The sequence below is a fragment of the Chinchilla lanigera genome, unplaced genomic scaffold, assembly GCF_000276665.1.
Source record: "Chinchilla lanigera isolate Chin_1 unplaced genomic scaffold, ChiLan1.0 scaffold00017, whole genome shotgun sequence".
In the NCBI taxonomy this organism is placed as follows: domain Eukaryota; kingdom Metazoa; phylum Chordata; class Mammalia; order Rodentia; family Chinchillidae; genus Chinchilla; species Chinchilla lanigera.
This window is the reverse complement of record NW_004955418.1, coordinates 25,934,289-25,944,438: the sequence shown is the minus strand read 5'-3', so window position 1 is coordinate 25,944,438 and position 10,150 is coordinate 25,934,289.

Here is a 10,150-nt window from a genome sequence, read left to right as displayed (position 1 = left end):
CTTTCTTTCTTTCTTTCTTTCTTTCTTTCTTTCTTTCTTTCTTTCTTTCTTTCTTTCTTTCTTTCTTTCTTTCTTTCTTTCTTTCTTTCTTTGTACCAGGAGTCAGACTCAGGAGCTTGCACTTGCCAGGTCAGCGCTATGCCACTGAGCTATATCTCCCACCCACAACAGTAGATTTAAATGTTAGAGTTCATTTCCACTTTGGACCTGCAGAGACAATATAACCCCTTGCATTTCCTGGATGTTTCTGTTCATGGGATTTTGCATCTGAAATGACAAGGATTTTATTAAAAATTATTTTGAAACTATAATAAAATTAGCTTATTAATAAATATGTGTTGTAGATATGTAAATTATTACTCAGAAAGTCACTTTCTTTTTTATGATTTTTTTATTTAAAAATTTTTTAAAAAGCTAACAAAACAACAATGAAGACAAAATCAAAACAACACAAAAGCAACACATGACCTCAAAACCAAATGACAGGAATTAATAATGGTTGCTACATTACATACTGTTATCTTCAATGAAGTTTCTTAGTCCACCAGACGTTATCACTTAAATGTTGGTCTTCTAATAAACCATAAAGTAGTGTCATCTGGCAAACATCTTGCTTAAAAGAGGAATAGCACAAAACTAGAATATTTTAATCAAGAATATCTGATTTATTTGCATTACACAATGTTATCAAGAAATTATAACATCGCATTACATTGAGTTATTTAGAAGACTAGACTGACTATATTGTTTCTGAAGGCACAGGAGTCTGTGATTACCAATTACACCACTCATATGTTTTAAAATATAAAAAATATTTTTATCAAATGATCAAAGTGAAGAAATATCCCATAATATCTAATTCTAAATATATATTTAACTAATGAAATAACAGAGATTCATAGTTTGTAGTTCTCATTTTTGAGAGGATAAACATCAAAATGCTTCATCTTTCTGGAAGCCAGGTCTGATCTCATTGTTTTGCTATGGTCTTATTCTCTTCTATTGTTCATTTCTGATTTTAAAAATCTTGATTTTTAATTTTCAACCAACCTTAATATTGGATAATAGATATCCAGAGTAGAAAGCTGCTATTAAATCCTGGGAAAAGCATAGTAAAGCTTGACTGTTGGTAATAAACTATAGTTGGGAGCAAATGGTTATGGTGAGCTACAGTTAATTCTAGTGAGTATAGGTAACAACATGGTGCTATGTAGTTCAGAAGAGGCAGAAGGAAAAATATTTAAAGGTTTTATCAAAAAGTAATTACAACTGTTGAAGGAGATGGGTAAATTTAAAGTGCTTTAAACATTAGATGATGCATACATGTATTGAGACATCACATATAATGACATTCTATTGATATGTACAAATTTTATGTCTGTATATATTGTCTAAAATTAATTTAAAACACTTAATATGAAAAGAATACCTTACAGGATTCAAATGACTATACATTTGAAAAATTAAAAATCTTGCTGAAACAGAAATATACGCATTTTGGTAGTTCTTGTACTTTCTGATCAGTTATGCCATTTGGATAAACTGGGATTTGTTCTGTACCTTGGGGTAAAGACCAAGAAAACCTGAGTGTTCTGACTGTGAGACACTTTACCTTAGCTGTGGTGTAAAAGAACAGGAGAAGGTAAGGAGTCCTCAGAAAAGAAATAGAGGTCCAGAAGTGGGTAGAGACTCCAGTATTTGGCAGGGGATCCCACTAGTTTAGTATTTATAATCCAATCTGCTGGAGTTTATGAGGCAGAAGAGTGAAAAACGTGGCTTCGCTTAAGGGTAAAACAAAAGAAGAGAGCCTTATCTGACTCACAAGACTTATAGACCAATACAGCAGTGTGCAAAATGAATGCATGCTCATCTGTGAGTTTTACCTCTAAAAATGATCATGTTTTGAGGAATAGATGTGAAATTTTCAGCCACTTGTATTTGCTTACATGCTCTACAGTAGATTTATTCGATACTACAAGGTATAAAATGATCATCACACTAGTCATCAAATCTAATAGATGCTCGATATTGAAAGGCGACTTTGTTTGCATCGGCACATAATTGAGGAGATGGCTCTACATAAACAGAAGTCATATCACTCCCAAGGGGCACTCTTTACAAACATGAAATTTACTTTGCAGTTTTACAGTAACGGATGCTAAAAATGAAACCATTTCTGCTTCCCTCTTCTTAAGAAGAGTAATTGATCTAGAAAGCAAAATGAGAATGATTTGGTTTAGAAATTTCATGATCATTTTTATATTTCTAGTTTTAAAATGCACTTGAATATAAATGCAATTAAAACTTATACACAAGACAAAGAGGAATACATAAAGCTAATGATGTCATAGTTATTTAAATGCATTTTACTACCACCTATAGCCTTGCAGCTAACTTATAGTTATTGTATTATATAGTGAAAATACTAAATAAGGGGATTGTACTCCATTTTCCTCCCTAATCTTCAGTGATATACTGGTGACCAAAAATGGGCCACTGCAACAGGGAACTGTGGTTATTAAACCTAATCATTCATTTGATACTTTTCATTGTATCTTTCTTTAAGAAAATGATGAAGAGAGTGAAGGAGAAAATTATGTAATGCAGATAAAATTTAAAATTATATTTTATGCATAAAGTTTACATTCTGAATAGCAGGAAAAAGTGAGTGAATTTTCTTTCAGTCTTCCTAAACCCATCAATTGATGGTCCAAAGAATTTGATTAATGAGAGACTTTTTAAGTGGCTTCTTTGTTTTACTTTTGTCTTAATCATTACCATAAAGAAAACTATCAAACAGCCTACTTGTCAGAAGTCTATTTGCTTCTCTGTGATGGGAGAGGCTACCAAGTTGAAATGGGTAGTGATTGGATTTAATTTGAGACAGTCTTGCTAGCCTTAGAATTATGAAACAATGGATTTTCCAAAAAAGACATTTCAATCTGAAGGTAGAAGTGTACCAACTTTCAATAAAGAACATTGCACACTTTCTTATTTTTAAAATGCAGTGTGTTTATGTGAAAAGCAGTATAGTTAGTTAATACACATTTACACACCTGTATATACCTTTTCTGTCCAGAGACCTACTTTTCAAACATGTATGAGGTCATAACAACGAACCTTAATATTGGGTCTAGTGACTCTTTCTAGATTTCATCTTTCATGTACTGGGAATAAAGCTATTACAAAGTTTAGAATAGAGGAATGGCAGGATCTGACTGAAAACTTAAGAGAATCATTCTTTGGTACGGTAAGGAGAGTAAGTGGTCTGCAAGTAATCAGCAAGGGTTAATTATTCCTGATTTTAAATAGGGACATAAGACTCAAAAAAAAAAACCACGTGTGTTGTACAATGTTTGTGGTAAAACTGTGACCACATGACCAAATTTTGGCTAAGGGAGTACAGGCATATATGAAAGGAGATCTATCCAGGAACATAGGAAGGTAAGTTGAGGAAACTGGGATAGCAGTGCTTAAATGGTTCACCACATGGTGTGTGATCAGTAAACAATCAACATGAACTTGAAACTCATGGACTTGCTCTAAGAATTTATAGATTGGGGCTAATGATTTAGCTCAGCGGCACAGTGCCTTCCAGGTAAGCTCTAGGTCGTGAGTTTGATTCCTGGAACTGGAAGAAAAACAAACACACCAACAAACAAAAAGAATTTGTAGATAGTATAGAGTTTTTTGAATGGGTGAGAATTGTTATGTCATTTTGTATGCAATGGTGCTTCACAATTGGTTAAGAATTAAAATTTCCAATTTGTATAATTGTGGGCAATAAAAGTTTATTAAAAGTCAAAAAAACTGGACAGATAGACAGATATTTAGTGCATCAGGGCCTACAGCAAAATATGTAGAATTCTGTGTCTTGTAATGTACCTTGTCATTCATCACCTGCCTGTAAGTTCAAGCAAAATAGACTTAACATGTATGTTTGTATTTTTGTGCTTGTGTTTGTATGTGGATATATATGCATATACACACACTTGTATACAAATATTGTTTATGTAATATATGTGTGCATGGATGACAGACTTGAAAGTTTCAAAAATATTTATGATTAAAACTATCTTTCTGCCTATATTTAGTTTATGTAATTCTCATTCCACATTCTCCAAGTTGTTGAATATTTTGATTCAAACCCATAAGAAAATAATGTATATGGCTTTATTTATGGTAAAATATAAATCATATTAAAAATTACAAAGTGATTAAAAATTAGCAGAATGCATGATTATTTTTTCCTACAACATAAAAATATTAGAAACAAAATTATCTTGATTTATTGATTAATAAAAAAGGATTTTTGAAGTTAATACGAGATTTTACATGAGATTTATATAGCTTCTCATAATCACTCCCAACATTTTTAAAATGTGGAAAATTTCATGAAAATTTACACCAAAAGCCATTACATTATAGATAAGTTTAAACTAAGAGAAGAACAAAATTAATATTTCTGTAAGAACACAATATTGTTATGAAATGCCCAGCAGTAAAAATTAAAACTCATGTTAGGAGTTTAAAAATTACTATGGCTTTTACATTTTAATATACTTTAAAGTGTATTTTCTGGTTGCCATGACTATTCTGAGTAGGTGGACAGATTTTGACAAGCCATGTAATACCACTATAGTAACAAAGAATAGGTTATGTCAGAGTTATTGAAACCCTCTGCTTTGTGAAACTTCAAATTGGATGAAACCACTTTGAGGGAATATGAGTTCAATATGTCTCTAAAGCACTGAAATTATTTTCATAGAAACACTGAAAAAGTAGAGTGGAGCCTCTGTGAAATATAGCCAGGGTGGAATGTGAGTTCCTATGTAAGCACACACTCACAGGTACATGCGGGATTGAGAAAGAATGCCAATAAAACCCCATATCTCAATTAAGAACACTTAACATACCAAATTGTGTAAATAATGGACGTCTCTAACACCAGAAAAAACTGGATGTAGAAAACATTGAGGATTATACAGTGGGTTAATTTCTTGAGACCTGTGTCATTCCTTTCCTTCTACAGCTAACTTTTTCATGTTAAGGACTGTCCACCCCATTTCTAAGACTTAGGTCTCTTATTCTGGCAGAAATAAGTGTGAAGGGCAAAAGAATAAATAAAAATCATGAATAAAGTTTCCATCTACCCTTGCAATCGTCTCACCAGTGCCTTACCAAACAATGTTTGCTTGTGATTCATTTTTTAGAACTGGGTAATTGAATGTCCCAACTCAAAAGGAAGCACATGTAAACATTTTAAAACATTATAAGAACTCAAGGGAGACTTAAAATGCAGATGATTTTAGATAACTTATTATTGCTTCTACCAGCATAAATTCATAATTCAGAGTCCTCAAAATTCTGTAGGTGTTTCATTATTTATTGCTGAAGGTCAACCACATACACTTTTTTGTATTAGTCTTTTGACAACTATTAAAATTCAGATATTGAATAATAACCTAAAAATAAATAAAAGGAAGATATAAAAGACACCTGTTTTATTTGGATAAACTATCTTATTATTAAGGAAGTTTGTAGTAAATATTTAATACTTATTAAGTGAGGTGATCATAACATACTTCTGTAAAATTTAATAAATAGCATTTATTTTTTCTGTTTCAGAAATTCTGTAGGGTAAGAAAAGATATTTGTGTTGGTTTTAGGTTTATTGCAAAGTGAGCAATAAAATACAGGACACATATTTTATACGATTATTTATAATAGTTATGCAAAGAATCATATACAGGAGAATGCAGAAAATCTGTCTACACACTAGAGACCAAAGAATTCAGGGTAAGAGCCTGGATCCCATGATAATGTCTGGTATGAGTCCAGCTGAAGATCTAGAACTCATAACAACGCCTCCCACAAGGGCAACTGGAGATCTAGAGCCCATAGCAATGTCTCTTGTAGGCCTGTTTCACAGATCTGTGCTGGAAAGGACCAAAGGTCAGTAGTGGAATCTAGTAAATCTGTGCCACCAGGATGAAGGATCTGTGCTAGCAGGCTGAGGGATCTTCACTGGAGCCAGGAATTGACACACAAAGGGAGAACCACAGCTTCCCCCAAAAGGTACCACAGCCATCCTCAGCAACAGTGAGGTCCTGAGGGCCTCGATGATCAGGAAAGCAGAGTTCTCATCAGAAAAGCCAATGCAACAGGCTTCTCCAGGAAACAGAGTTGTGCACCTTCTTCCCCCTCTGGACCAGGGAGCAATGCTCAGAGTGAGGACTGGAGCTCCTCCAAAGTGAACCAAAGCCAACCTCAGAGACAACGAGGTCCCAAGCTCCTTGGGGATGAAAACAGCCAAGTTCATCGGGAAAGCCAGAGTGACAAGCTCCTCCAAGGGAACCAACAGCTCCTTACAGCTTCTACCAGCTCCCAACAGCCTTTTTCCATTCTCAACAGCCTCTTAGCTCTCAACAGCCTTACTTCTCCTTCTCCAGTTCTGCCTCTTATGCTGGTGGCAACAGTCCTTAGGTGGGCCTCCCACACCCAGCACCGCGCTTACACAGTTCAGCTAGGTGTTACAAGTTGACCACCAGTTTTCAATCCACCACAATATTTAACTCCAAAATTGAAAAGGTTCAAAGCATGTCCAAATTCTTTGTTGTGATTGACCTAATTAACTAACAACATAAAAAACATTGAGAGACCTATTTCTCCTCCTATAGTCTACAAATTAAAGTTCCTATATATATATATATATCTACAACTCACCTCAAAACTCTCAAGGGTAAGTGGAATCTTTATACAGTACTCACTCTGAAGACTGTAGCTAGCAAAGGGTTTAACTATCTCTGACGCATCCTTTGCCACAAGTATGAATACTTTGGGTAGCATTTCCTATTTTTAGTATCTTCAGCATGCAAATGGAGAAAATAAGAAATATTTTATGGTTTCTTCATCTTTTCTAATTACAAAATAAATTCACTGAAATGTGATGGCAATATGTTTGTTTGGTATAGCTAATTGTTTTGAATAAAAGCACACTTTGATTACCTCTGGTATACTTGCTTTAAAAGTAGCACTGCTCTGTAGCAGGCCAGAGGTGGGGTGTGTGTTGTCTCTTAGAGAACATGAGTACCCAATACAAAAATAAAAAAATGTAGGAGACATTGGTATCTTAGAGCTCAGGGTAGATGATGAGCTCTTTCAGTTTTAATTCAAACTTTTACGTACTTGCTATTCTTGGAACTCCTGTGGGAACTGACTGATGGAGCTGATTTTCATATGTAATAGTTGTGTGAGAAGAAGATAAAAAATAATAATGTCAGATTGAGCCAGATAGCCGTATGTATAGGGAAGAGTCAGCTCGTGTTTGGATAACATAAATTTGAATAAAATTGACTTCAAAAAAGGAATGTTTTCCTTGAGTAGTAAGTAAATAGTGTGATCTGATCTGAAGTTTAATCGGATTTGAATGGCATTTTTTTCCTTTAACATTTCCTTCATTAAATGAAACATATTAAACATGCTGAACTTGTCCAAGGTCCCTCCCACAGTGGTGGCAGGGGGCGGGGCTGGAAGATTCTTGGCCCCCGGGCAGATACCAGAGGCTTCCTGAGTCCAAGGCCTCTCCCTCGTGGACTGAGCAACTTCGTGGAAGATAACAGCATGTAATGTAGCAACCATTGTTAACTCCTACCATTTTGTTTTGAGGTCATGTATCATTTTTGTTGTTTTTGTGTTGTTTTGATTTTTTTCTTCGTGATTTTGTTAGTTTTTCTAATTTTTAAAATAAAAAAAAGAGTTTGTCTAAATAAATAAATAAACTGAACAGTGGCTACATGCAACTCCAGGCTTCAGTGTCAGATGGCAAAAATGATTAGAATCACTGACAGGAAGTTTCTGTCTGGAGAGTAAGAAATTGATCCTTACAGCTAAATTCAAATGATGGTACTTTCTCATATCATGCTGTAGGCTGAGTAACAGTCCACCTAAAATACTCCTGTCCAAATCCCTGGAGTTGGTGAATACACTAACTTCTGCATTCATCATAAGAATCCTAAAATGGGGGATTATGCTCAATTATCTGAGTCATCCCATTGTAAGTGGCAGAAAGCCCTCATAAGGGGAGGCTAGGGAATCAGAGTCCCATAGAATACATGAAAATAAAAGCAGAAGGCAGAGGTGGGGAGGCTCTGTCTCCCAGCTTGGAAGAAAGAGAAAGAGACCACAAGGTAGGACCAGAGGATATGAAAGTAAAGTCAAGGAAACAGACTTCTTTTTGGAGCCGCTAAAAGGAATACAGTTCCACTAGCACTTTGATTTTCAGACTTTTTGAAGGCTAGGATGCTGAGAGATCATTCTAGAACATTCTAGAATGTTGTTTTCAGCCACTGTGTTAGCAGTAGTTTGTTACAGCCTGAACAGAAAATTAGTATTTGTGATATTTTCAGACTATGTAGAAGAATGAATATAATTACTCTTTGGTGTGCATCTTTGAATTGGCAATGTGTATGTTTACTTTGTAAGTCCCAGTCACCTGAGTAGAACAGCATTTAAATGAAGGAGTTTCCCACTATCTAAACATATCCTCTCAACATGTACTTATAAGCATTTATTTTTCAAGAAAAATGCAAGTGAATTCCAATTCCTGTATGTTGGTGTTACTCATAATCATCAGGTTCTTCACTACTACTGGCACTGAGGAAAAATCTTGAGGAGATATTATTCTTGTTTCATTCCTTTTAATGCTTTTTTTTTTCTTTTACAAGCAAGCCAAATGCAGGTTTATTGTATTCCAAAGGTCAGTCTGCAATTATTGAGGTTACTAATTGACTTTAATTTTTTATGGGATTTTCAAAAACCTGTAGTATATGTTCATTCCACACGTGCTATAAAATGATTTAACAGTTGGCAGTATTTCAAAAGTCTTAATGCAAACACTGCCTGGACCAAAAGCGGTAGTGAACTGTGGGATGTTGCTTGTCAAGGTTGAGCTTTACCAAGAGGTGGCCTTGCATTTCTGTGCTACAGAACAACTCTGTAATGGAATTAAAAAGAAAACAACGGAGTAGTTCGCACTGCTGTTGGCAGGATGTGACAGGGTTGTTTTAGTGACTTGACTTCTGTCATTTGTCTCTTTAAGTAAATTGGAAATGTAGGTGGAGAATGATATCCCTATAATTTTATGGACTACACTGTATGTTTTTTGATAGGACAAAGAAGTAGCAAAATTATATGACTTCAAACATTTCTTCAAATTATTTCAATTTCTACCACCTTGTACCCACAGTTTTATTATTCTGCCCATCAACATGGGTTTATAACTTGCAGACTTCAATTGGAGCAGCAGTCAACCCTTTTTTTCTCTCAAATCAAGAGCTATCTATACTGAGTGGCAATTCAGACAACCCTGAAGACTTCAGAAATTATTTTGTTCTTCTGCTTGACATATGTGTTTCTTTGTGTTAGGGATTGTAAAGAGTCAAATTTAAAAGAGATTACTAGATTTTCACATTTAGGTGAAAACTGTATACATATTGCTTAGTTGTTTTATTTTTTTTTAAATTTTCTCTGCGTCAATTAATATTACTTTTTGCCCTAGGATTAGGTTTGCCATTTAACATCATCTGCTATTTTATTAAGGAGGTGAAATTTAATTTCATTTGGAAAAAAATTATTATAATGGCAAAGTATTTGATCAACAAATTGTGCTTCAACACAGTGTATTATATATTGATTTAGTTATACATATACATTATGTGTTTGTATAGATAGATGTATATGTACACATAGATGTCTCTGCATATATATATATACACACACAAGTATATACACACATATATATATACATATATATGTGTGTGTAAATATGAGTGTGTGCTCTCAGCATCTTGTGATCCAAAATTTTAAAGACCATACAGTTATCTGGACAAACTCAAAAATTTCAAACATATTGTTTTTGTTAATGATGAGCAAATGAATTAAGCAGTTATTAGAGTCACTTCTTAAAATAATTCTTAATGATTTTGATTATAGAAATTAAGTTATATAATAAATGCCAATGGTACTTCTTTCAGCTACTCTTTCAATCATTTATAGATTATAGAATCAAAAGATTCTGTAGAATAACTTCACTAACCAACTCCAAGCCTAGTAAATTCTCAGTGCCAAGAACAAACTTCACTTTAAAAAG